Source organism: Sceloporus occidentalis, unplaced genomic scaffold, assembly GCF_023333645.1.
Source record: "Sceloporus occidentalis isolate IW3139 unplaced genomic scaffold, rSceOcc1.0.p SCAF_102, whole genome shotgun sequence".
NCBI lineage: Eukaryota > Metazoa > Chordata > Lepidosauria > Squamata > Phrynosomatidae > Sceloporus > Sceloporus occidentalis.
Window position 1 is genome coordinate 3,430,830 of NW_028317082.1, and position 27,877 is coordinate 3,458,706.

At 36.5% G+C, this 27,877-nt stretch overlaps 7 non-coding genes across 7 annotated transcripts; all 7 read right to left on the reverse strand.

The window, feature by feature from the left end:
• Positions 1–17,058: 17,058 nt before the first annotated feature.
• On the reverse strand, positions 17,059–17,168 carry TRNAL-CAA (transfer RNA leucine (anticodon CAA)). Its single transcript has 2 exons — positions 17,131–17,168; positions 17,059–17,104 (listed from the first exon to the last, which is right to left on the reverse strand). It is a non-coding gene; the product is annotated as a tRNA-Leu (tRNA).
• Positions 17,169–18,053: 885 nt separating this feature from the next.
• Positions 18,054–18,140, reverse strand: TRNAR-UCU (transfer RNA arginine (anticodon UCU)). The gene is given in 2 exon segments: positions 18,054–18,089; positions 18,104–18,140. It is a non-coding gene; the product is annotated as a tRNA-Arg (tRNA).
• Positions 18,141–19,236: 1,096 nt separating this feature from the next.
• On the reverse strand, positions 19,237–19,347 carry TRNAL-CAA (transfer RNA leucine (anticodon CAA)). Its single transcript has 2 exons — positions 19,310–19,347; positions 19,237–19,282 (listed from the first exon to the last, which is right to left on the reverse strand). It is a non-coding gene; the product is annotated as a tRNA-Leu (tRNA).
• Positions 19,348–20,250: 903 nt separating this feature from the next.
• TRNAR-UCU (transfer RNA arginine (anticodon UCU)) lies at positions 20,251–20,338 on the reverse strand. The gene is given in 2 exon segments: positions 20,251–20,286; positions 20,302–20,338. It is a non-coding gene; the product is annotated as a tRNA-Arg (tRNA).
• A 3,624-nt stretch (positions 20,339–23,962) lies between these two features.
• On the reverse strand, positions 23,963–24,072 carry TRNAL-CAA (transfer RNA leucine (anticodon CAA)). Its single transcript has 2 exons — positions 24,035–24,072; positions 23,963–24,008 (listed from the first exon to the last, which is right to left on the reverse strand). It is a non-coding gene; the product is annotated as a tRNA-Leu (tRNA).
• Positions 24,073–24,957: 885 nt separating this feature from the next.
• TRNAR-UCU (transfer RNA arginine (anticodon UCU)) lies at positions 24,958–25,044 on the reverse strand. The gene is given in 2 exon segments: positions 24,958–24,993; positions 25,008–25,044. It is a non-coding gene; the product is annotated as a tRNA-Arg (tRNA).
• Positions 25,045–27,153: 2,109 nt separating this feature from the next.
• On the reverse strand, positions 27,154–27,241 carry TRNAR-UCU (transfer RNA arginine (anticodon UCU)). The gene is given in 2 exon segments: positions 27,154–27,189; positions 27,205–27,241. It is a non-coding gene; the product is annotated as a tRNA-Arg (tRNA).
• Positions 27,242–27,877: the final 636 nt, after the last annotated feature.

Here is a 27,877-nt window from a genome sequence, read left to right on the forward strand (position 1 = left end):
AAGCTACAGCTGCTCCGAAAGAAGATATTTTTTTTACATGGTTTCAAGGCAAGGGACTAGCTCTTAGGGGACCGTTTGCCACTGCATTGGTTTAAAGTGGCTTCATTAGAGTCACAGGGTAAGCAGACTTGAGATCCTGCATGTGAAGGCTAAGATTTCACATGTGTTTTTTGATGTGCCATATGACCACCAAACTTATCGCCCTCTGGGCATGCAGGGTTCTTCTACGTATTGTGCGTTGCCAACACCTTTAATGAAATCAAAGTTGATTGCGATGTACTGTTTCAAACACTAAAAAAAAAAGGCAAACTTTAATTCTTTCTCCAACTATTGTTATGAAGACTTTGGCTCCAAGTGGCTCCATAAGAGTCACAGGGCACCCTTGATTTTCTGTTGTACATTTCCTAATCTTTTTGCCCAAAGAAATCTATGTGATCATCCTTTGTATAATGTGCCACAGGGCCCACTACTGAAACACATTTCACACTAGAGTAAAATCTGTCAATTGTATTACAGACATTTTTCAGAGACAATTTGTGGATATTGCAACCTAAAACTAAACAAGCACATCAAATGTAGTCAACCACTGGAAAAAAAACACGACTCTAGTGGGTCTCGAACCCACAACCTTTGAATATTGGCATTATTTTCGCATCAAAACTTTAATCTTACAAACGGAGCGCTAAACTGCTTTCCACACTTGTGTTAGATCGTTCTATTGTTTCAGATTACCATAATTTCTCACAGACAAATTGTGGATATTTGGAAATACAATTTAATCTTTCAATTAAAATCTGTCATCTTAAAATCTGTCAATAGTATTACAGAAATTTTTCAGAGACAATTTGTGGATATTGCAACTTATAACTAAACAAGAACATCAAATGCAGTGAACCACTGGAAAAACCACGACTCTGGTGGAACTCGAACCCACAACCTTTGAATGCCTTGCCAAGTGCTAAAAGTCCAATGCGCTATCCATTGCACCACAGAGCCTCGATATGTAGACAGAAAACGTCATGAATCCACCTATCTGACTCACGCATAGTCCTTCGTACATAGATGTTTCAAATGCATTAGTCGTTTCTGTGTCCTATGTTTGTCTGCGTGTTCTTATTTAACATCAGTCAGGATAAGAGTGATGACGTAGTCACGTAACTACGTACGTTTGAGGTGTGGTGATGGGCCGGCGGATGGTGAAGGGGCAGCATGGCTAGCGCGGAAGTACCGTAATCCCAAACGCCGACCGCTGACCGCTGACCGCCGACCGCCGACCGCCGAATGTTAAACGCCGAGCACCGAGCACCGAGCATTAAGCACCGACCGCACGCAGTGACCAGGGCTGAGCCCTGAGCTCGGGACGGCTTCAGACGACGGTGCCTTTTCTTCTCCTCCTTGATGGGGGGTGGAATGGAGACAGAGTGCTGAGTTTTGGATGTGGAGCGGTGGGGATTGCCTGGACTCCGGATGACGAACCTTTGTTTTTTGGGTTCCTGACGGTTTCCTGACGGTTTCCTGACGGTTTCCTGACGGCGGTGCTTCATCTGTTGTTTTTGGTTTTTTTTGTTTCCTACGTTTTGGCAACCAATTGCGGCGTGAGTGTTAGAAGCTGGACGCGGATGCTAAGCGTGGCAGAGTGCCAATAAAGCTCCAATAAAGTTGGAAGCGGTAACCGTGAGTTTCCTGGCTACTGGCTATTACACTCTTGATATCTCTAAATGAAATTACTAAAACCTGAATTAGCTGGACGCGGATACTAAGCGTGGCAGAGTGCCAATAAAGCTCCAATAAAGTCGGAAGCGGTAACCGTGAGTTTCCTGGCTACTGGCTATTACACTCTTGATATCTCTAAATGAAATTACTAAAACTTGAATTAAACCAACAAGAAATACATGAAACATACGAACTGTGTATATATGTATAAATATATATATATATAAATACTCCCTTTTTTTTTTTTTTTTTTGAAATAACATCCTATATTGCTATTGAAGATTATACCTTTCATTTTTTGAAATCTGATGTGTATGGATTTGCATATAATTTGCACTAATTCGCCTTAAATAGATTCTGGTTTAAAGGCGTAAAGATTTTTAAAGGTCTCTTCTCTATAGATAAAAGCGGGCAACGATAATGCCTCCAAAAGGTGACAAAACTGGCAAGGGTGATAAAGAGGAAAAATCTAAAATGTCTGTGAAAACAAAGAAACCTCCTCCAATTAGTGCCTACTACTCTCCTAAAAGTCAAACGGATACTTCTGTCTTATCATCTAAATCGTCTCCAGATCGACTAAGTGAGATTAGTATAACCAACCCGCCAGATTATATTACAAAGACCAATTTGATGATGGCACTAGATTCTTTATATATTAAAATTAAAGCTGATTTGGACCATAATCTTAAAGAATATAAGGAAGAAATGACCCATATGAAGGTCACTTTAGCTGCTCAATCAAAAGAAATTACTATGCTACATTTGAAAATCAAACAGCTTCAATCTCAAAATGAAGTATTAAAAGCAGATTTAACAAGACAAGATCTTAAACTTGCAGACCTAGAAGACAGGTCACGCAGACAAAATCTTAAAATTCGTGGGATATCTGAAGATGTGATCGAACTGGAACCGTACTTGATGGAACTACTTTCAACATATATAGACTGTCCAAAATACGGTCCGATATTAATTGAAAGAGCCCATAGACTTCCGCTGCCTCCTAATTGGACACAAACAAATACACCTAGAGATGTTATTATCTGTTTTGCCAACTCCAGAATCAAAGAAGATCTAGTTAAAGAAATGAGAAGGAACCCTACTAAAATTGCAAAATTTGCATCCCTAACTACATATCTCGATCTTTCACGTGCAACCAGAATACACAGAAAAAAATATTTTGATATTACTACTGGACAGCAAGGTTTTTAAATCTGGCGCCAAACAGAAGATCCCGCCCTGAGCAGAGTCAAGGCCACGCCTCCAGACGTCCATCATGTCCACGGCACCAGCCAGAAGGAGTAGCTGCGCCCCTAGTGGACGGACCGGCGTCCGGGCAGCAGGTAAGGGAACCCCTCTGGGAACTCCTGCATAGACGGGCAGCCTTAGATCTGCTCGTCGAGGAGTTCCCGGATCCGACCCTCCTTCTCCCATGTCGGTGGTCGGTCTGTTCGCCGCCGGCACGGAGAGAACGTGTACGTCCCTCGGGTGCCCGTGCGCCGCGAGCGGTAGTCCGCTCGCCGACCACGGGTCTGGAGGGAGAAGTATCGGGTCCCAGTGATCTGCGAGCAGACCCCCGCCCGCGGCTAACAGGGCCCGAGGACGTGACTGTGACAACTACCTGTTTACGGCAAAATAATATTATTTATTCCTGGGGTTTCCCCACAAAATTGCGAATTAATTATCAAGGGAAAATCTATATTTGCAATGATCCTACACAAGCAAAGGACAATTTACTGAAATGGAATCTTACCATATAAGACTCTCTAATCTATAGAAGAAAATTTATGTTGTTTTTTATTTATTTTTTTTATTTTACATTTGTTTTTTTTTTTTGTTTTTTTTTTTTTTTATGATATAAAGTATACGATATTACCATATTATTACCTAAAATACTATTCTAATTGGGAAATATTATGATTGGTTTATTCATTGAGTTGGCAATGTACTGGTTGGAAATGATGTGTTATGTGTTATAATTTTAGTCCAGTCACTAAGCTGGCAACGTATTGGTTGGATACGATATAAATGATATAAATGGTTGATAACAATATAAAAGATATAATAGATTACTTAGAATATAGATTATCACAAATTCTTTTTTTGTTTTTTTTTTTCTCTTAAAAATATTAGATAAAATTATGGGACTCACAGAGACTCACAGAGATATATAAGTATTGTTAATCTTTAGATAAGATATCTTCACAAAGTTAGAATTGAGATATTAGGATAGGAAAATTTAAAAGACACTAATATATACTCATGACACATTATATATATGGGTGAATAGTAATAGATTTATTAGAATAAATCACTTGAGAAGAAGGAGACTTCTATTATAGCTATTAACATAAATTCCCTTTCTGATATATATATTGACAAAAACCTATGATCATATACTAATATAGGTATATTTATATATATATATATATGTATATATTTTTTTTTTCATTTTTTTTATTTATTTATTTATTTTTTTAATTACAATATTAGATAAAATTATGGAACTCACAGAGATTCACAGAGATATATGAGTATTGTTAGTCTTTGGATAAGATACTTTCCCAAACTAGAATTGAGATATTAGGATAAGAAAATTTAAAAGACACTAATATATACTCACGACACATTAGATATATGGGTGAAGAAGGAGACTTCTATTATAGCTATTAATATAAATTTCCTTTCTGATACATATATTGACAAAAACCTATGATCATATACTAATATGGGTATATTTATATATATATATGTATATTATTTCCCCTCCTTTTATTTATTTTTTTTTTTTCAGGATTAATGATATAAGATATAAGATATTATCACAAGCTATCACCTAAAATACCATCTCAAATGGAAAATATCATGATTGGCTATACTATCATGGTACTGGTTGGAAATGATATATTTTGTGTTATAATCTTGGTCTGGTTATTGAGTTGGTATGTACTGGTTGGAAATGATATATTACTGAGATGGCAATGTATTGACTTGAAATAATATAAATGGTTAATAACAATATAAAAGATGTAGATTATCACATTATTATAAATTATTATTTTTTTTTTGCTTTGCGTAATTTCATTAAATATGATATTTGGATAGATAGATATAGTTTATACTATTTTTATGGAAATAAGAGATGATTGTGCTCCTTACCTTCGTTGGCCTTAAAACACGTCCTCATTCCTTGCTGGTTCAAGGAATTTCTTCACACTAATGGCGGAAATAATGTTTTTCCTGCATAGTGTGTTGGGTTTGATTGTTTTTTTTGTTTATGAATGTTGTTGTCAGGTGTTTTCTAGTTGGAGATTGAGGGATAGGGAGCAGTGCTGGTGGAGGAGGGGAAAACAAATATTCCATGTCCCTTAAATTGATGACAATTAATGCACAGGGTTTAAATTCTCCATATAAGAGATCTTATTTGTATGACACATTAATGAAAGAGGGGATAGATATTGCATTTATTCAAGAGACACACTGGAATCAAATAATAGAAAAATCTGCTTGGAAATATCATAGATACCGACATATTTATGTATCTTCTGAAGCGGGGAGTAGCAGTGGCGTCTCCAGGTTTCATATTTAGGGGGGGCACATGGGGGGCCAGGGACCAAAGTAGGGGGGCCAATTATAAAACGGTACGTATACACTATATATATATATATATATATATATATATATACACACACACGTTAGATGTGCATTTTTAACTACATAATATGCACTTATCTCTTTGAAGTAAAGACTGTGATTAAAATATGATTTCAAAATAACAGCTAAAGTGACAGTTATTTTTCATTCTTTAATATTAGCCCCTGCTGACAATATATATAAATATTAGACCCTGCTGCAGATATATAGAAATATTACACCCTGCTTCCGATATATATTAATATTAACCCCTGCTGCGGATATATATTAATATTAGCCCCTGCTGCGGATACATACTTATATTATACCCTGCTGCCGATATACATACAAATTATACCCTGCTGCCAACATATATTAATATTAGCCCCTACTGCCGATATATAGTATTAGTCCCTGCAGCCAATATATATAAATATTAGCCCCTGCAGCCAATATTTATTGATAATAGGCCCTGCAGCCAATATATATTAATATTAGCCCCTGCTGCCGATATATATAAACATTAGTCCCAGCTTCCGATATATATTAATATTAGCCCCTGCAGCCAATATATATTAATATTAGACCCTGCTGCCAATATATTTGCCACACTGACTGCAGATCAGGGGAAGACAGTGAGAGTCAGTGCAGTGTTCCCTCCTTCTGACTGCACCGTGACATTGAGAGGTCCTCTCCCCTGTAATCATCCCCAGAGTCCCTTTGTCCCCTCATTCACTAAACCATAGCGTTCTTTTACTTACACCCTGTAGTTCAGGTATAGATCAAATAAACAACACATGGAAACAGCACATGCAACTGAATGAGATTAAAAAAAACCTTGTATTTGCAGGTATACATAAATAATGTATGGAAACATAGCATTGCAGGTATAAACCAACAGGACACACAAACCCAGCATTGCAGGTATATATCAACTGGAAATCACATGTACACTCAGCACTGAAGGTTTAGATCAAATAAACAACACATGGAAACAGCACTCCAGGTATTGATCAACTGAATAAGACATACAAATCCTATATTTGCAGGTAAGCATTAATAATGTATGGAAATATAGCCGATACAGATGAACAGAATGACACAAAACCCAGCTTTGCAGATATAAATCAATTGGAAATTACATATAAACTCTGCATTAAAGGTATAGATAAAACCCCCTAAATTACAGGCATAGATCACTGGTCACACACCCCAAAGCCAACCCTGGTGTCCACGCTGCCCACATAGAACCTGACCAGCACCTAAGTTACACATTATGTCAACTTTGTCCCCAAACAGCTGAACGTACACCGTTTTTGTCCCATAAAGACCTCTCCCTCCCAATCTATCCTATCTACCCCCTCTCCCTCCCTATCTACCACAACTGCCTCTCTATCTACCACATCTGCCTCCCAATCTATCCTATGTACCCCCCTCTCCCTCCCAATCTATCCTATGTACCCCCCTCTCCCTCCCAATCTATCCTATCTATCTCCTCTCCCTCCCAATGTATCCCATCCACCCCCATCTCCCTCCCAATCTACACCCTCTCCCTCCCAATCTATCCCATCTACCCCCCTCTCCCTCCCAATCTATCCCATCTACCCCCCTCTCCCTCTCCCTCCCAATCTATCCTATCTACCCCCTCTCCCTCCCAATCTATCCTTATCTACCCCTTCTCACTTCCTACCTCTTCTGACTCTCTAACCCCCTCCTAACTTTCTAACCCCCCCTTTGAAGTTCACTTACCTTGGGCTTGTCCAGCGGTGAGATCGCGAGGTCTCTGTATCCCTGGTTCTGCCGGCTTCACTGCTGGGCGCCGGATATGACGACATATACCGGCGCTCGGCTTGAAATGCCGGCACTGCGAACCAGGAAGAGGCCTCGCGGTCGCGGAGAAGAGTGAGAGGCGCCGAACGGTTGCTGAGAACTTATTCCTCAGCAACCGCTCGGCGCCTCTCACTCTCTCCTCCGGGTCTATAAAAAAAAAAAAAAAAGCCGGCGTTTCAATTGGGGGGGCACACCGGGGGGCACAGCATGATGTAGGGGGGGCCATGGCCCCCTCTGGCCCCCCCCTGCCGACGCCACTGGGGAGTAGCCATATTGATATCAATTAAAAATAAATTTGAGTATATACATCATGAAGCTGATAAGGAAGGAAGAAGGATTATACTTGTCTGTAATATAAATGATGTTACCTATACCATGGTTAGCCTATATGCCCCATCAGAAGGATCGACAAGATTTCTCAATTCAGCTATGGAAACAATAGAAAAAATCTCTAAAGGCTCATTGATTATAGCAGGCGACCTGAATTGCATAATCGATATTGAAAAAGATACTAAGACTTTGAAGAACCGTAAATCAGATGCGTGTTTAAAAACTAGGGCCAAAGCATTTTCCGATTCTCTATTTAAACATGGCCTTTATGATGTGTGGAGGGTGCAACATCCTGAGGAAAGAGACTACTCTTTCTTCTCGAATGTACACCAATCATATTCACGCATTGATTATTTCTTAATGCCTGGTCACTCTTTGGAAATCTCTACTACCTCTCTAATTGGAAATATCTCATGGTCTGACCATGCCCCAGTATTTATTTCTATCAAGGATAACCCTCAATATAGAACAAGAACTCGTTGGAGACTCAACGAATCTCTTTTAAAAACAGAATCCGATAAGATAGATCTGATAAAACAAACAACATCTTTTTTGGAGCATAATGATAATAATGAGACCTCAGATCTAAATTTGTGGTGCACCCTAAAATGTGTTCTTAGGGGACACTTAATAAAAAAGGGTGCTTGGATTAAAAAACAGAGAGGTAAAGAACTTGCCGATCTGTATATTGAGTTGGCAAAACTTGAGAGACTAAATAAACAATATCCATCCAGAGATTTCTCGAAGCAGTTAGAGACTATTAAAGAATCGATAATCATTAAACTTAAAATTAAAACTGAAACAATAATGCAAAGATTGAAATCTGGTTGGCATTATGGAAATAATAGAGTAGGGAAAAATCTTACTAAAAGATTGAAGGCACAAATTGAATCATCTAGAATAAAAAAAATTATACACAATGGAACAACTTGTATATCACCAACACAGATAGGCAATGCCTTTAAACAATATTATGAAACCTTATATAATTTACCCGAACCTAAGATTGCTACTACTGATATAGCTCAATTTTTAGAGACCTTGCATCTTCCAAAACTTTCTGCAGAAAAATTAATACAATTAAATCAACCACTAACAACTCAAGAGACTACTATTGCAATTCTTAATTTGAAAAAAGGGAAAGCTCCAGGCCCTGATGGCTTTTCAGCTATATTTTTTCCAATCTTGAACTCAGTAATTTCTCCCATCCTAACAAAATCTTTTAATTCTATTTCTACTGGAAGAAGTTTTCCAAAACAGATGTTGGAGGCGAGTATATCGCCAATTCTGAAACCAGGGAAGGATCCTTCACTGGTTGCTAACTACAGGCCAATATCTCTCATCAATTTAGATGTGAAGATATATTCTAAGATCCTGGCCTCTAGATTGGCTCGAATAATACGAGATTTGATACATCCAGATCAGGCAGGATTCATTCCTGGTAGGGCGGGAGAAGAAAATACGCGCAAAATCTTCAATATCATTGAATATATACATAGATATAAAATCTCTTCAGTTATAGTAGCTTTAGATGCCCAAAAGGCATTTGATAGGGTCAATTGGAAGTTCTTAGCTGAAACACTTCAAGCATTTGGTTTAACAGGTCTTTTTCATGACCTAACTATGGCCTTATATACATCTCCGGTCGCAAAGATTAGAGGCCCTTTTTTAGACTCAGATGTGTTTCACATTTATAATGGTACAAGGCAGGGCTGCCCGTTAGCTCCCCTGTTATATGCTCTAACAATTGAGCCTTTAGCTGCCTATATTAGAAACTCTTCTAATATTCATGGTATAAATATTGATAAACATGAATATAGTATTACCTTATATGCAGACAATGTTTTATTAACATTATCTGCACCCTTATTATCTATCCCTGCTTTTTTAAAAGGAATAGAAAAATTTGGATACTATTCTAATTACAAACTTAATTTATCAAAGACTCAGATGATTCCATTTTATCTCTCTGAGTCTCAGATATCTATAGCTCATGGGCATATTCAAAATAATGATCAGACACATCAAATTGATTATTTGGGGATTATAATCGGACCTATACTAGAAGATATCGCCAATATAAATCATAAGAAACTTTTTCTAGAAATAAAATCTTCTCTAGCAAATTGGATGAAACTTGAATTCTCTTGGATGGGTCGTATTAATATTCTTAAAGCTTACATAATTCCCAAAATTTTATATCTTTTTCGATTAATACCTTTTTATGTTTCGAAAGATGTTATCTTAAAATGGGAAAACTTACTATCTCAATTTGTTTGGGCAGCTAAAATAATAAGATTACCCTCGGAGCTTCTTAAAAGACCTATTGAATCTGGGGGTTTAGGTTATCCTGATATAAAGGAACTATATGAAGCCTCTCAAGTAGCTTTTATGATGGCCTGGGGCTCTATAAAAGAGAAAAGCTCTTTGGGTTGGTATAATATAGAGAAATATAATCTTAAAAATCTCGACCCTTTCTTGTTGTTCTGGCTACCTCAATCCCAATTTCAGAAGAAAAAAATTCCGAGCTTAATAATTGCAGACATATTATCCTCTTTCTATAGAATCAAAAAAAGGTTTGCAAAAGGGATTCCATTTACAAAAAATTGTCCCCTGGATGTTCTATCATTTTACATACCTGATCTTGTACTGGACAATTGGAAAATCTCAGGAATAGAGCAGATAGGGGACCTTTATTTAGAGGGAAATCTGGCCTCTTTCTCTCTTATGACTGATAGATATATATTACCGTCAAGAGAAATCTTTAAATATATCAGATTAAAACATTTCTTAATATCAAACCCACCACCTGAATATAACCCTTGGTTGAAATTTATTACTTCGTGTATTTCTAAGGGAACACTGTCTAAGATTTTGAAATTTTTTAAAGATAATAAGACTCTTGATAAGTCTAAGGCACACAAACAATGGGAGAAAGAATTGGAAATTTCTATTCCCTTAGATTCTTGGTATAAAACATGGCAATTTACTAAAAAAGCAACTCACTGTATAAATCTTCAAGAACTCTTTTTTAAGATTATATATAGATGGTATATGGTCCCTACACGTATAGTTAAATTTCAACCAAAGAATGGAGACAGGTGCTGGCGATGCCATCTCGAAAAAAAGAATCACCAACAAACCATCCATACAATACATTCAAACTGTCAAGCCAAGTTGATATAATCAGTATGTTTATACGTTATGTTATAAATTTGGGAGAATGTCAGGGTGCCGAGTCAGCCACGGTCTCCAGATGTTATGGAATTTCTGTAAACACTGGTGAGATAGAAAAAAGCCACGTTCCATCAAACATTGATGGCTGATTTGATTCACCACATGATCCAAAGAAATAGATAATGATTGTAGCCATTGTCTAGCTAAAATTATCTTCATGGCTAGCAAGCATTGTACTACAAAAGCCCTTTGGTTAAATCGAAATCCGTTTAAATCAAAATGTAGTAGGGCTCTTCGCATAGTAGGTGCTATGTTTTGATTTAAAGTATCAGAAATGAGCTTAAATATATCTTGCCAAATACTTTGGATCTGTGGGCATTCCCACCAGATATGGGAGAATGATCCTAAAGAAGAACGGCATCTCCAACAGAGAGGGGACGCATTATAATTAAATTTACACTGTTTCACCGGGGTTATATACCATCTCCACATTATCTTGTAATGCAGTTCAATCATGTTGAGGCAATGCGAAATTTTATTAATTTCAAATAAACTACCAATCCATATATTTAAATCTATCAGACACTTTAAGTCTGATTGCCATGATTTTAATGCAATATGAACAAGGGGAGTTTCTATTTCTTCAAGCAGTATATACCACTTTTTTAGGCTTTTTAGAATAATTTCTGTAGAAAACATATCGCAGATCTTTTGACTCAAAATAGATGAGGACTGCACATACAAATGAGATCTAACATAGAAAGTTATCCTAAAGACATTGAAGGACTCCAGATTGCCGAATTCAAATTCCTCTGAGAGCTGAGAGAACGTTTTTGTTTTATCCTGTATCAAAATATCTATAATCCTTTTATTCCTATAGTTGGTCCAGTTTCTCAAATTTAATTGGGAGATATTATACTGGAGAGTTTCAAGCGGAGCTGTTGAAACTATTTTATTACGGAGGCCTAATCAAGGCTTAATATACTCCCAAAACTCCATAGAACTATGGAGAGTAATTGGTAGGTTATTTCTAATTGATTTAAGCTTAAAATGATGTAGCCAAAGTATGCATTCCAGATTTGAGAAGCCTGTCAACTCTTGCTCAATCACAAACCAATCTAACAACGGGAGCCTGACCGGAATCATTTGAAGAAGATATAACCATTTGGGGACTATATAGGATCTAATGACATTCATTCTACCAAGCCAAGAAATAAAAAGGCCTTTCCACTCTTTAATTTGCTTAATCAATTCATCTCGTAATTTACTAAAGTTAACTTCTATAATTTCCGAAATCTTGATTGGGATTACAACCCCCAGGTAGTCGATTTTATCGGTCGCCCAAGAGAATTCGAAGGATTCCTCAATGCTAGTTTTTGATGAAGCTGAGATATTCATCATTACAGCTTGTGTTTTTGTGATATTCAATTTATAATTCGAGAAGCTGCTAAATAAATTAATTTCGGCCATCAAATGATCAACTGAATTTAACGGATCATACAGAGATAGTAATATGTCATCCGCGTATAGACAAAGTTTATTTTCCAAATCACCAATTCTTATTCCTTTAATGCTTTTATTGAGTCTAATTCTCGAAGCTAATGGTTCTAATGTGAGAATATATAGCAAAGGTGCCAATGGGCAACCTTGTCGAGTCCCGTTATTTAATCTAAAACGTTCCGATTTAAAGCCTTGACCAACTACCATTGCGGTTGGTGTTGTATACAACGCCATAACAGCTCGAATAAAGCCTTCACCAAAGCCATAAGACCTCAATGTCTGTTCTAAGAAGGTCCAGTTAACCCGGTCAAAGGCCTTTTCCGCGTCCAAAGCCAAGAGGATTGATGGAATTTCATGAGTGGTTACATATTCTACTATGTCAATAATCTTACGGACATTATCACTAGATTGTCTTCCTTTTATAAAGCCAGACTGATCTCTACAAATTAACTGTGGGCACAATGGTTTTAAACGGGCAGCTAGTATTGAAGAGTATATTTTAGTATCCAAATTAATCAAAGAGATTGGCCTATAATCGGCACTCTTTCCCAGCTTTAGGTATAGGAAGAATAATAGCCTCCAACATGCCATTAGGAAAGGACTTATTTGCGCTGATTTCGTTGAACATACTTGTTAGGTGCGGAACTATCAATTTGGACAGTTTTTTATAAAACAGTGCTGTATATCCGTCGGGACCAGGAGCTTTACGTACTTTTAGTTTTTTTATCGCTACATTTACTTCACTCTCCAAAAAGGGAGCGTCCAATTGTTCTATCAATGTATCAGTCAACTTCGGCAATCTGGAGTCCTGCAGATATTGTCTCATCTGTACATCATCTTGGGATTGACCTACAATATTATACAGGGATGTATAAAACTTACCAAAAGATGTCCCAATATTATCAGGACTAGAAATATATTTATCCCCATCTATAAGTTTAAGAATTCGATTTTTTAAATTTCTATTTTTTAATTGGTTGGTAAGCTGTTTCTCTGCCCGGTTCCCAGCGTAGTAGAATTTTTGCTTTAACTTAATCAAATTATAATTTGCTTTACTTATTAAACGGTCCTCAATTTCTTTTTTGATTTTAATCATATTCATAATGTCTTGTTCTCCATGAGATTGACCGCACTTCCTTTTTAAATTACTCAATGAAATATATAGATCAGACAATTTTTCTTTTCCTTTTTTCCTATTATATGCATCTTTTTTAATTAAATATCCTCTCAAGACACATTTATAAGCGCACCAGATATTACCCAGACTCATATTATGCGTCAAATTCTCAAGAAAAAACTGAGTGGTCGTCTGGGAAATGTAATCAAGAGAATCCTTACAGCCTAATGATGATTCATTTATCCAAGGGCGTAAAGTCAAATGAAATTTCTTTTCTATTTCCAGACAAACTGGATCATGATCTGTCCAGGCTGCATTTCCTATACTAATGCGCTTACAATCTGAAATCACGTTCGCTGTAGTTAATATAAGATCTATACGTGAAAAAGTCTTATGTCGACCCGAAAAAAAGGTATAATCTTTGTCTGCCGGTCTCAACGTCCTCCAAATGTCATAGAGTTTATATTTACCAAGAGTAATACTGAAAGCATTAGATAAATTAACTTGATTTCTGTTAGGAGTTCTACCTCGGGGACTGGGAGTGTCCAATACTGCATCAGGAGCACAATTAAAGTCCCCCATACACAAAAAGGTTCCCTGGGTATATTTCTGAATTTTTTGTAGTGTGCCATTTAAGAAATGGTTCTGTTTATAATTAGGTGCATATATATTCAAAATAGAAAATAATCTCTCGTCTAATTTACACACTATGAAAACATATCTAGCGTGAGAATCCTTCTGCTTATAGATCAACTCAACTTTAATTTTATTTGAGATTAGGATAGCTACACCTCGCTTTTTCCTGCTAGGTAACGATGAATGTTCAAGCACCATATATCTTTTATTGTTCAGTCTGTAGATATCTGCATTTTTCAAATGTGTTTCTTGGACGCAACATATGTCTATATGATGATTATTTATATAATTGAATAGCGAATATCTGTTATGAGGCAGATTTAAACCTTGAACATTCAACAAAATAATCTTAAATAGATCTTCCATGTTTCGGATGGTTATTATAACTAACATAAACCTGATAAGGCTTGACACCCTCACAATCCATACATCCTACATCCACACACAAATAACACAATTTACAAAAATTAATGGAAGCCCAAATACTATCCAAACATCGGAGAAAAAACCCAACATTCTCCCAGGACATAGTAACTCCACCTTGTTGAGGAGCTATACGGGAACTAATCTATATTGAGGAAAGAATAATAAATAGACCAAATGGGTGAGGGGGGAAAAAAAAAACAAAAAAAACCCGAAAAAATAAAAATAAACAAAAAAAAAAAAACTAGTGTATTTGGCAGTTAATCATATTAATCTTGTCTATGCCAAAATTAATCCTAAGTGATCAATAAAGATATTTTAGGGAAATAAGATCCCGTAAAAATATAAAAGATTTAAGTTATAAGTATAATTATGTGTTAAGTGGCATATATCGTGAAATTAGAAACACCATACTCCAAATGGTAAAATGCTTTATATCTAATTACATTTTTTTTTAAAACTAAGTGTGGATTAAATTATATCATTATTGCATATGTACATACCCTTCAAATCCATTAATTCACCAATACCTGTAGTTTAATAATAGCACAAGTGAATATTCCTCCTACACTCCTTCAAAAACCATATAATATGAGATTACACCTATATAATTTTGTATAAATAACACACACTAAAAAAAAAAAAAAAAATCCCCCCCCAGAAGTCGCGCATCCGCGAGATTATTATTGCAAACCATGTACTACATTTCCTTTAAGCCAACTCCTAGCTTCATCAACCGTTGATAGCTTAACTGGTTGATGCTGAGCGGACATAATAAACAATTTTACTGGGAATCCCCACGAGTATCTAATATTTTGCTCTCTCAAAATCTTGGTCACTTCTTTAAATTCAAATCTCTTTTGTCTAGTAAATAGAGAGAGATCTTGAAAGAACATTAAGTTTTGAAATTTATCTACTTTCGGAACATATTTACTTGTTGCCAATAATATTTTGTATCGTATAAAGAAAGTTGAGAAGCGAATAATTATATCTCTGGGTTTTCCTTCAGCAAGATTCTTTGGTTTTAACGTTCTGTGTACACGTTCAATCATATCGTCTCTATCAACATCACGGATGCCCATATCTAAAAACAATTCTTTCAAATACGTTCTGATAGAGTCCTGCTTAATATCCTCCGAAATGCCATGTATCCTTAAGTTCTTCCTGCGTGTGCGATCCTCGGCGTCATTTAATTTTTGTTCCAGGTTTCTTATGATGTTCTCTTTATGGTTAAGGTCATCTTTAATTGATTTTAACTCTAATTCAAGAAACTCATTCTTTTGCATAATTAGATTGAAACATTCTTGCGTTTTTTTAAATTCACTTTTCCACTCCATGTTCACTTTCATGAGTTCATCTTTAAATGAGTTCAGCTGAGATTCCATACATAATTGCAAATATTCTTTGGTAATCATTTGAGTAGATTGTGCTGCAGGACTTAAAGAGTGTCTTCCAATTTCATCAATAGTGGAATCAGATAAGCACACAGATTCCTCCATTTTCCTATGAACCTGGGGTGAAAATAGCATAGAAATCTTTTTTTCTTTTTTTTGGTCTAGATCTCTTTTCTCTCTTTTTTTTATTTTGGATCCTCTCTTTTTGACGCCATCGTGTCCTCTTTATTATTGTAAATATCGAAATAAACAAATAAAAAGATTATGACTATATTTTTTTTCTTTTTTTTTTTCTTTTTATTTTTTACTTTTTTTTTCCTCTCCTTTTCCTTATTTTTTTTTTTTTTCTTTCTTTTTTTTTCTTCTTATAACCACAGTTCAAGTATTGAGTGATAATCAAAATTTTATAAATTCATTAGTGAAGTATGTGTCAAAATTCATTAGTGAAGTATGTGTCAAAATATGAATCAAAATATATGATCCCAAAATCAATAATTTATATATAGACCATGATCCACTAGTTGATTAGAATCACAGAGACAAATCAAATTTCACCTCCTTCCAAGCTTGATTAGATTAAGGTGTCCTATTCCAGCATAATTATAATAATTAATAATTTAAATTAGATTTCAACATGATTAGAAGACGCAAGCCGTATCACGTAGTGGAGATAAACTGGATCAGTTAATTCCATCCAAATCTGAATTCATGTGTATAGATAATGGGTTGATAACATAATTGATAGCATGATTGATAGCATGATTGGTAAAGTTGAATTCATATAAAGGGATCAATTTTCTTACTCCTGTGTAGCTTGATTAAATTATAAAGTCTGTTTTCCAACATGATTAAGTTATAAAGTCTGTTTCCAACATGATTATAGTACTTTCAATATATTAGTATAAACATACATTTTTTCCCTTTTCCTTTTCTTTTTTCAATGGAAATATCCCTAGATCTGTTACCAAATTAGAATGTCCTCCACCATCATGATTGTAATATAGACAGGTTCCAAAAAATAATTCCAATCTTGATCCAAAAATAAATAAATAAATAATATTTAACAATTATAGCCGAGTCCTTCAATATGGAGCATCAATCGGTAGCTGCCACACCTCAGGATGTTCTCCCGGGGTTGCTGCAACCGAAGAACTTCCAAGGAAGCCGGGGGAAGAAACCGTACGCTAGCCACACGCTGAGAGTTCGCAGCAAGATCGTCAGGCATACCGGGGAGGCAGATCGCAGGACGCCATCACCTGAAGTTCAATGCACAAAAAAAACAAAGCTCAATGCACAAAAAAAGACGACTGTCAGAAGTGGGATTTGAACCCACACCTCCACATGGAGACCAGAAGACCCTCACAGAGAGAATATAGCATTCTTGAGTCTGGCACCTTAGACCACTCGGCCATCCTGACAAGCTACAGCGGCTACGAAAGAAGATTTTTTTTTTTACATGGTTTCAAGGCAACCTTTTGCCATTGCATTGGTTTAAAGTGGCTTCATTAGAGTCACAGGGTAAGCAGACTTGAGATCCTGCATGTGAAGGCTAAGATTTCACATGTGTTTTTTGATGTGCCATATGACCACCAAACTTATCGCCCTCTGGCCATGCAGGGTTCTTCTACGTATTGTGCGTTGCCAACACCTTTAATGAAATCAAAGTTGATTGCGATGTACTGTTTCAAACACTTAAAAGCAAACTTTAATTTTTTCTCCAACTATTGTTATGAAGACTTTGGCTCCAAGTGGCTCCATAAGAGTCACAGGGCACCCTTGATTTTCTGTTGTACATTTCCTTATCTTTTTGCAGAAAGAAATCTATGTGATCATCCTTTGTATAATGTGCCACAGGGCCCACTACTGAAACACATTTCACACTAGAGTAAAATCTGTCAATTGTATTACAGACATTTTTCAGAGACAATTTGTGGATATTGTAACCTAAAAACTAAACAAGCACATCAAATGCAGTCAACCACTGGAAAAAAACACGACTCTAGTGGGACTTGAACCCACAACCTTTGAATATTGGCATTATTTTCGCATCAAAACTTTAATCTTACAAACGGAGCGCTAAACTGCTTTCCACACTTGTGTTAGATCGTTCTATTGTTTCAGATTACCATAATTTCTCACAGACAAATTGTGGATATTTGGAAATAAAATTTATTCTTTCAATTAAAATCGGTCAGATTAAGATCTGTCAATAGTATTACAGAAATTTTTCAGAGACAATTTGTGGATATTGCAACTTATAACTAAACAAGAACATCAAATGCAGTCAACCACTGGAAAAACCACGACTCTGGTGGGCCTCGAACCCACAACCTTTGAATGCCTTGCCAAGTGCTAGAAGTCCAATGCGCTATCCATTGTGCCACAGAGCCTCGATATGTAGACAGAAAACGTCATGAATCCACCTATCTGACTCACGCATAATCCTTCGTACATAGATGTTTCAAATGCATTAGTCGTTTCTGTGTCCTATGTTTGTCTGCGTGTTCTTAATTAACATCAGTCAGAGGAAGGACAGTGGTCATAAAAAGCATATTGTGGCATGTGAAGTAAAGGAAATATAGTTATGTTTCTCTATGAGAAACGTATCCACACATTTTTTCGCAAGCTTTACATGCGGACCGCGTGGCCTAATGGATAAGGCGTCTGAATTCGGATCGGAAGATTGAGTGTTCGAGTCCCTTCGTGGTCGGAGTTGATGGAGGTTTGGCTCTGTTGTTCTTTAGAGTTCTTCCATATCAATGAATGTCAGGCAAGTGGAAACTAAGATTTCAACAGTTTATTTCCATGTTACGTGTCACCCAAGATCTTTAGTCCCTCTTGGTATGAAAGGCAGACATGTCAAAACTAAGATTTCAAGTGTTTTTTTCCAATGTGCCATATGATCACCGAATGTAACCCCATCTTGGCCTACACGGTACCTCTACGGATAGTGCGTTGTTGCGAGATTTGATTCAATCAAAGTTGTCTGCAATTTACTCTTTCAAAAACTTTGAGCAAACATTAATTCTTTTCCAACTATTGTTATGAAGACTTTGGCTCAAAGCGGCTCCATAAGAGTCACAGGCACCCTTGATTTTCTGTTGTACACTTCCTAATCTCTTTCCCCCAAGAAATCTATGTGACAGCTATTGGAAAGTATCTACACCTGGGTCGTTATTTTCACCTCTTTCGGTATGTCTTGTCTCCAAAGTGCGGAATAAGACTCTCGCGTTCCGTCCAGACCTCGTTGCTTAATTGGTAAGGTGTCTGACTTTGGATTGGAAGATTGCGGATTTGAGTTGTCTTGAGGTTGCTGGTGATTTAGATCCCCAGGTTACTGTTCTTTTGAGTCTAGAGATTGTACATTGCTGTCTTATGTTATGAAATCAATGTCTTCTGCAATGTACTCTTTCAACGCTTAAATTCAGTCTTGGATCTCAAAAAATTGTTGAATTAAACGAAGCTCAAAGCACAAAAAGAGATGACTGTCAGAAGTGGGATTTGAACCCACGCCTCTACACGGAGACCAGAAGATCCTCGCAGAGAGAAGATAGCATTACTTGAGTCTGGCCCCTTAGACCACTCGGCCATCCTGACAAGCTACTGCTGCTACGGAAGAAGATATTTTTTTTACATGGTTTCAAGGCAAGGGACTAGCTCTTAGGGGACCTTTTGCCACTGCATTGGTTTAAAGTGGCTTCATTAGAGTCACAGGGTAAGCAGACTTGAGATCCTGCATGTGAAGGCTAAGATTTCACATGTGTTTTTTGATGTGCCATATGACCACCAAACTTATCGCCCTCTGGGCATGCAGGGTTCTTCTACGTATTGTGCGTTGCCAACACCTTTAATGAAATCAAAGTTGATTGCGATGTACTGTTTCAAACACTTAAAGGCAAACTTTAATTCTTTCTCCAACTATTGTTATGAAGACTTTGGCTCCAAGTGGCTCCATAAGAGTCACAGGGCACCCTTGATTTTCTGTTGTACATTTCCTAATCTTTTTGCCCAAAGAAATCTATGTGATCATCTTTTGTATAATGTGCCACAGGGCCCACTACTGAAACACATTTCACACTAGAGTAAAATCTGTCAATTGTATTACAGACATTTTTCAGAGACAATTTGTGGATATTGCAACCTAAAACTAAACAAGCACATCAAATGCGGTCAACCACTGGAAAAAAAACACCACTCTAGTGGGACTCGAACCCACAACCTTTGAATATTGGCATTATTTTGGCATCAAAACTTTAATCTTACAAACGGAGCGCTAAACTGCTTTCCACACTTGTGTTAGATAGTTCTATTGTTTCAGATTACCATAATTTCTCACAGACAAATTGTGGATATTTGGAAATACAATTTAATCTTTCAATTAAAATCTGTCAGATTAAGATCTGTCAATAGTATTACAGACATTTTTCTGAGACAATTTGTGGATATTGCAACTTATAACTAAACAAGAACATCAAATGCAGTCAACCACTGGAAAAACAATGACTCTGGTGGGACTCGAACCCACAACCTTTGAATGCCTTGCTCAAGTGCTAGAAGTCCAATGCGCTATCCATTGCGCCACAGAGCCTAGATATGTAGACAGAAAACGTCATGAATCCACCTATCTGACTCACGCATAATCCTTCGTACATAGATGTTAATATAGTTAATATAAGATCTATACGTGAAAAAGTCTTATGTCGACCCGAAAAAAAGGTATAATCTTTGTCTGCCGGTCTCAACGTCCTCCAAATGTCATAGAGTTTATATTTACCAAGAGTAATACTGAAAGCATTAGATAAATTAACTTGATTTCTGTTAGGAGTTCTACCTCGGGGACTGGGAGTGTCCAATACTGCATCAGGAGCACAATTAAAGTCCCCCATACACAAAAAGGTTCCCTGGGTATATTTCTGAATTTTTTGTAGTGTGCCATTTAAGAAATGGTTCTGTTTATAATTAGGTGCATATATATTCAAAATAGAAAATAATCTCTCGTCTAATTTACACACTATGAAAACATATCTAGCGTGAGAATCCTTCTGCTTATAGATCAACTCAACTTTAATTTTATTTGAGATTAGGATAGCTACACCTCGCTTTTTCCTGCTAGGTAACGATGAATGTTCAAGCACCATATATCTTTTATTGTTCAGTCTGTAGATATCTGCATTTTTCAAATGTGTTTCTTGGACGCAACATATGTCTATATGATGATTATTTATATAATTGAATAGCGAATATCTTTTATGAGGCAGATTTAAACCTTGAACATTCAACAAAATAATCTTAAATAGATCTTCCATGTTTCGGATGGTTATTATAACTAACATAAACCTGATAAGGCTTGACACCCTCACAATCCATACATCCTACATCCACACACAAATAACACAATTTACAAAAATTAATGGAAGCCCAAATACTATCCAAACATCGGAGAAAAAACCCAACATTCTCCCAGGACATAGTAACTCCACCTTGTTGAGGAGCTATACGGGAACTAATCTATATTGAGGAAAGAATAATAAATAGACCAAATGGGTGAGGGGGAAAAAAATAAACAAAAAAAAAACGAAAAAAAAAAAATAAACAAAAAAAAAAAAACTAGTGTATTTGGCAGTTAATCATATTAATCTTGTCTATGCCAAAATTAATCCTAAGTGATCAATAAAGATATCTTAGGGAAATAAGATCCCGTAAAAATATAAAAGATTTAAGTTATAAGTATAATTATGTGTTAAGTGGCATATATCGTGAAATTAGAAACACCATACTCCAAATGGTAAAATGCTTTATATCTAATTAAATTTTTTTTTAAAACTAAGTGTGGATTAAATTATATCATTATTGCATATGTACATACCCTTCAAATCCATTAATTCACCAATACCTGTAGTTTAATAATAGCACAAGTGAATATTCCTCCTACACTCCTTCAAAAACCATATAATATGAGATTACACCTATATAATTTTGTATAAATAACACACACTAAAAAAAAAAAAAAAAATCCCCCCCCAGAAGTCGCGCATCCGCGAGATTATTATTGCAAACCATGTACTACATTTCCTTTAAGCCAACTCCTAGCTTCATCAACCGTTGATAGCTTAACTGGTTGATGCTGAGCGGACATAATAAACAATTTTACTGGGAATCCCCACGAGTATCTAATATTTTGCTCTCTCAAAATCTTGGTCACTTCTTTAAATTCAAATCTCTTTTGTCTAGTAAATAGAGAGAGATCTTGAAAGAACATTAAGTTTTGAAATTTATCTACTTTCGGAACATATTTACTTGTTGCCAATAATATTTTGTATCGTATAAAGAAAGTTGAGAAGCGAATAATTATATCTCTGGGTTTTCCTTCAGCAAGATTCTTTGGTTTTAACGTTCTGTGTACACGTTCAATCATATCGTCTCTATCAACATCACGGATGCCCATATCTAAAAACAATTCTTTCAAATACGTTCTGATAGAGTCCTGCTTAATATCCTCCGAAATGCCATGTATCCTTAAGTTCTTCCTGCGTGTGCGATCCTCGGCGTCATTTAATTTTTGTTCCAGGTTTCTTATGATGTTCTCTTTATGGTTAAGGTCATCTTTAATTGATTTTAACTCTAATTCAAGAAACTCATTCTTTTGCATAATTAGATTGAAACATTCTTGCGTTTTTTTAAATTCACTTTTCCACTCCATGTTCACTTTCATGAGTTCATCTTTAAATGAGTTCAGCTGAGATTCCATACATAATTGCAAATATTCTTTGGTAATCATTTGAGTAGATTGTGCTGCAGGACTTAAAGAGTGTCTTCCAATTTCATCAATAGTGGAATCAGATAAGCACACAGATTCCTCCATTTTCCTATGAACCTGGGGTGAAAATAGCATAGAAATCTTTTTTTCTTTTTTTTGGTCTAGATCTCTTTTCTCTCTTTTTTTTTATTTTGGATCCTCTCTTTTTGACGCCATCGTGTCCTCTTTATTATTGTAAATATCGAAATAAACAAATAAAAAGATTATGACTATATTTTTTTTCTTTTTTTTTTTCTTTTTATTTTTTACTTTTTTTTTCCTCTCCTTTTCCTTATTTTTTTTTTTTTTCTTTCTTTTTTTTTCTTCTTATAACCACAGTTCAAGTATTGAGTGATAATCAAAATTTTATAAATTCATTAGTGAAGTATGTGTCAAAATTCATTAGTGAAGTATGTGTCAAAATATGAATCAAAATATATGATCCCAAAATCAATAATTTATATATAGACCATGATCCACTAGTTGATTAGAATCACAGAGACAAATCAAATTTCACCTCCTTCCAAGCTTGATTAGATTAAGGTGTCCTATTCCAGCATAATTATAATAATTAATAATTTAAATTAGATTTCAACATGATTAGAAGACGCAAGCCGTATCACGTAGTGGAGATAAACTGGATCAGTTAATTCCATCCAAATCTGAATTCATGTGTATAGATAATGGGTTGATAACATAATTGATAGCATGATTGATAGCATGATTGGTAAAGTTGAATTCATATAAAGGGATCAATTTTCTTACTCCTGTGTAGCTTGATTAAATTATAAAGTCTGTTTTCCAACATGATTAAGTTATAAAGTCTGTTTCCAACATGATTATAGTACTTTCAATATATTAGTATAAACATACATTTTTTCCCTTTTCCTTTTCTTTTTTCAATGGAAATATCCCTAGATCTGTTACCAAATTAGAATGTCCTCCACCATCATGATTGTAATATAGACAGGTTCCAAAAAATAATTCCAATCTTGATCCAAAAATAAATAAATAAATAAATAAATAAATAGAAAGTACTTTTGACGATTTCCAGGAACTCTGAAGATCCCACTCGGACACCTGCCACAGCTCCTCAGGATCAAAAATCTGTAGCGCGTTTCCCCGCCATATATTAGATTTCTCTCGGTCTCATTCCAGCTTCCAGCATAACGGCAACATAGCCGAGTCCTTCAATATGGAGCATCAATCGGTAGCTGCCACACCTCAGGATGTTCTCCCGGGGTTGCTGCAACCGAAGAACTTCCAAGGAAGCCGGGGGAAGAAACCGTACGCTAGCCACACGCTGAGAGTTCGCAGCAAGATCGTCAGGCATACCGGGGAGGCAGATCGCAGGACGCCATCACCTGAAGTTCAATGCACAAAAAAAACAAAGCTCAATGCACAAAAAAAGACGACTGTCAGAAGTGGGATTTGAACCCACACCTCCACATGGAGACCAGAAGACCCTCACAGAGAGAATATAGCATTCTTGAGTCTGGCACCTTAGACCACTCGGCCATCCTGACAAGCTACAGCGGCTACGAAAGAAGATTTTTTTTTTTACATGGTTTCAAGGCAACCTTTTGCCATTGCATTGGTTTAAAGTGGCTTCATTAGAGTCACAGGGTAAGCAGACTTGAGATCCTGCATGTGAAGGCTAAGATTTCACATGTGTTTTTTGATGTGCCATATGACCACCAAACTTATCGCCCTCTGGCCATGCAGGGTTCTTCTACGTATTGTGCGTTGCCAACACCTTTAATGAAATCAAAGTTGATTGCGATGTACTGTTTCAAACACTTAAAAGCAAACTTTAATTTTTTCTCCAACTATTGTTATGAAGACTTTGGCTCCAAGTGGCTCCATAAGAGTCACAGGGCACCCTTGATTTTCTGTTGTACATTTCCTTATCTTTTTGCAGAAAGAAATCTATGTGATCATCCTTTGTATAATGTGCCACAGGGCCCACTACTGAAACACATTTCACACTAGAGTAAAATCTGTCAATTGTATTACAGACATTTTTCAGAGACAATTTGTGGATATTGTAACCTAAAAACTAAACAAGCACATCAAATGCAGTCAACCACTGGAAAAAAACACGACTCTAGTGGGACTTGAACCCACAACCTTTGAATATTGGCATTATTTTCGCATCAAAACTTTAATCTTACAAACGGAGCGCTAAACTGCTTTCCACACTTGTGTTAGATCGTTCTATTGTTTCAGATTACCATAATTTCTCACAGACAAATTGTGGATATTTGGAAATAAAATTTATTCTTTCAATTAAAATCGGTCAGATTAAGATCTGTCAATAGTATTACAGAAATTTTTCAGAGACAATTTGTGGATATTGCAACTTATAACTAAACAAGAACATCAAATGCAGTCAACCACTGGAAAAACCACGACTCTGGTGGGCCTTGAACCCACAACCTTTGAATGCCTTGCCAAGTGCTAGAAGTCCAATGCGCTATCCATTGCGCCACAGAGCCTCGATATGTAGACAGAAAACGTCATGAATCCACCTATCTGACTCACGCATAATCCTTCGTACATAGATGTTTCAAATGCATTAGTCGTTTCTGTGTCCTATGTTTGTCTGCGTGTTCTTAATTAACATCAGTCAGAGGAAGGACAGTGGTCATAAAAAGCATATTGTGGCATGTGAAGTAAAGGAAATATAGTTATGTTTCTCTATGAGAAACGTATCCACACATTTTTTCGCAAGCTTTACATGCGGACCGCGTGGCCTAATGGATAAGGCGTCTGAATTCGGATCGGAAGATTGAGTGTTCGAGTCCCTTCGTGGTCGGAGTTGATGGAGGTTTGGCTCTGTTGTTCTTTAGAGTTCTTCCATATCAATGAATGTCAGGCAAGTGGAAACTAAGATTTCAACAGTTTATTTCCATGTTACGTGTCACCCAAGATCTTTAGTCCCTCTTGGTATGAAAGGCAGACATGTCAAAACTAAGATTTCAAGTGTTTTTTTCCAATGTGCCATATGATCACCGAATGTAACCCCATCTTGGCCTACACGGTACCTCTACGGATAGTGCGTTGTTGCGAGATTTGATTCAATCAAAGTTGTCTGCAATTTACTCTTTCAAAAACTTTGAGCAAACATTAATTCTTTTCCAACTATTGTTATGAAGACTTTGGCTCAAAGCGGCTCCATAAGAGTCACAGGCACCCTTGATTTTCTGTTGTACACTTCCTAATCTCTTTCCCCCAAGAAATCTATGTGACAGCTATTGGAAAGTATCTACACCTGGGTCGTTATTTTCACCTCTTTCGGTATGTCTTGTCTCCAAAGTGCGGAATAAGACTCTCGCGTTCCGTCCAGACCTCGTTGCTTAATTGGTAAGGTGTCTGACTTTGGATTGGAAGATTGCGGATTTGAGTTGTCTTGAGGTTGCTGGTGATTTAGATCCCCAGGTTACTGTTCTTTTGAGTCTAGAGATTGTACATTGCTGTCTTATGTTATGAAATCAATGTCTTCTGCAATGTACTCTTTCAACGCTTAAATTCAGTCTTGGATCTCAAAAAATTGTTGAATTAAATGAAGCTCAAAGCACAAAAGAAAGATGACTGTGAGAAGGGGGATTTGATCCCACGCCTCTACACGGAGACCAGAAGATCCTCGCAGAGAGAAGATAGCATTCTTGAGTCTGGAGCCTCAGACCACTCAGCCATCTTGACAAGCTACTGCTGTTAAGAAAGTAGATATTTTTTTACATGGTTTCAAGGCAAGGGACTAGCTCTTAGGGGACCTTTTGCCACTGCATTGGTTTAAAGTGGCTTCATTAGAGTCACAGGGTAAGCAGACTTGAGATCCTGCATGTGAAGGCTAAGATTTCACATGTGTTTTTTGATGTGCCATATGACCACCAAACTTATCGCCCTCTGGGCATGCAGGGTTCTTCTACGTATTGTGCGTTGCCAACACCTTTAATGAAATCAAAGTTGATTGCGATGTACTGTTTCAAACACTTAAAGGCAAACTTTAATTCTTTCTCCAACTATTGTTATGAAGACTTTGGCTCCAAGTGGCTCCATAAGAGTCACAGGGCACCCTTGATTTTCTGTTGTACATTTCCTAATCTTTTTGCCCAAAGAAATCTATGTGATCATCTTTTGTATAATGTGCCACAGGGCCCACTACTGAAACACATTTCACACTAGAGTAAAATCTGTCAATTGTATTACAGACATTTTTCAGAGACAATTTGTGGATATTGCAACCTAAAACTAAACAAGCACATCAAATGCGGTCAACCACTGGAAAAAAAACACCACTCTAGTGGGACTCGAACCCACAACCTTTGAATATTGGCATTATTTTGGCATCAAAACTTTAATCTTACAAACGGAGCGCTAAACTGCTTTCCACACTTGTGTTAGATAGTTCTATTGTTTCAGATTACCATAATTTCTCACAGACAAATTGTGGATATTTGGAAATACAATTTAATCTTTCAATTAAAATCTGTCAGATTAAGATCTGTCAATAGTATTACAGACATTTTTCTGAGACAATTTGTGGATATTGCAACTTATAACTAAACAAGAACATCAAATGCAGTCAACCACTGGAAAAACAACGACTCTGGTGGGACTCGAACCCACAACCTTTGAATGCCTTGCTCAAGTGCTAGAAGTCCAATGCGCTATCCATTGCGCCACAGAGCCTAGATATGTAGACAGAAAACGTCATGAATCCACCTATCTGACTCACGCATAATCCTTCGTACATAGATGTTAATATAGTTAATATAAGATCTATACGTGAAAAAGTCTTATGTCGACCCGAAAAAAAGGTATAATCTTTGTCTGCCGGTCTCAACGTCCTCCAAATGTCATAGAGTTTATATTTACCAAGAGTAATACTGAAAGCATTAGATAAATTAACTTGATTTCTGTTAGGAGTTCTACCTCGGGGACTGGGAGTGTCCAATACTGCATCAGGAGCACAATTAAAGTCCCCCATACACAAAAAGGTTCCCTGGGTATATTTCTGAATTTTTTGTAGTGTGCCATTTAAGAAATGGTTCTGTTTATAATTAGGTGCATATATATTCAAAATAGAAAATAATCTCTCGTCTAATTTACACACTATGAAAACATATCTAGCGTGAGAATCCTTCTGCTTATAGATCAACTCAACTTTAATTTTATTTGAGATTAGGATAGCTACACCTCGCTTTTTCCTGCTAGGTAACGATGAATGTTCAAGCACCATATATCTTTTATTGTTCAGTCTGTAGATATCTGCATTTTTCAAATGTGTTTCTTGGACGCAACATATGTCTATATGATGATTATTTA